Raw genomic sequence first — 1,037 nt, 5'->3', positions numbered from 1 at the left:
TAATAATAATAATAATAATAATATTGCATTTGTTAGTTGATATAGAATAGACAGCCTTCTGTTAGAAAAAAATTTAGTGTGGATTCCTAAGGATATGTAGCTGAGAGTACAGAAAAAAATTCAATGTGGATTCCTAAGGATATGTAGCTGAGAGTACTATGTAGCTGGCTGACAAATGTGTAATCCTCAACTGAACCACATCCACATGGAGGGAACTAATCAGAGTGGTACCCCAAGGTTCTGTTTTAGGCCCAGTACTCTTCAGTATCTTCATAAATGATCCAGATGAGGGAATTGAAGGGGGACTCATCAAATTTGTAGATGACACTAAGCTGGCAGGAATAGCCAACATTCCAGAAGACAAGTTCAAGATCCAAAAAGATCTTAACAAATTGAATACTGGGCCCAATCTGACAAAATGAAATTCATTGCAGATAAAAGTAACAGTTTACACTTAGGCAAAACCCCCCAACTGTCTAGGTATAGACTAGGTGAAATTTGACTTAATGCCGGTAACTGTGAGAGTTCTTGGAGTCCTAATAACCAACAGTGTGCAGCAGCAGTCAAAAAAGCCAATGCAATCCTAGGCTGCATTAATAGTGGGATACAATCAAGATCACGTGAAATTCTAGTATCGCTTTACAAAGCCTTAGTACAGTGGTGGCGAACCTATGGCACGGGTGCCAGAGGCGGCACTCAGAGCCCTGTCTGTGGGCACACGCATCGTCGCCCCAGTCCTAGGCCTTCAGCTGGGTTTTATAAAACCTTTTCGCTTTAGGCCTCCGCCGCCATGTGCAAAAAAAAAGGTTCAATCAGTCAATTTCAACTTCTCGCAGGAAAAAAAAGATCTTGCAAAGTTGGAATTGATTGATTGAACTTTTTAGTCTCACCCAGTCTGCCGTTACCACCGCAGCCATGCCCACCCGATGGGCCATGCCCACCCGGCGCTCGACGATGCATAAGTGGGTTTTGGGTTGCAGTTTGGGCACTCAGTCTCTAAAAGATTCGCCATCACTGCCTTTGTAAGACCACACTTG

Source organism: Protobothrops mucrosquamatus, unplaced genomic scaffold (assembly GCF_001527695.2).
Source record: "Protobothrops mucrosquamatus isolate PMUCROS unplaced genomic scaffold, P.Mucros_1.0 scaffold1896, whole genome shotgun sequence".
Classification (NCBI taxonomy): domain Eukaryota; kingdom Metazoa; phylum Chordata; class Lepidosauria; order Squamata; family Viperidae; genus Protobothrops; species Protobothrops mucrosquamatus.
The sequence above is the reverse complement of the archived record's forward strand: the minus strand, read 5'-3'. Positions refer to the sequence as shown.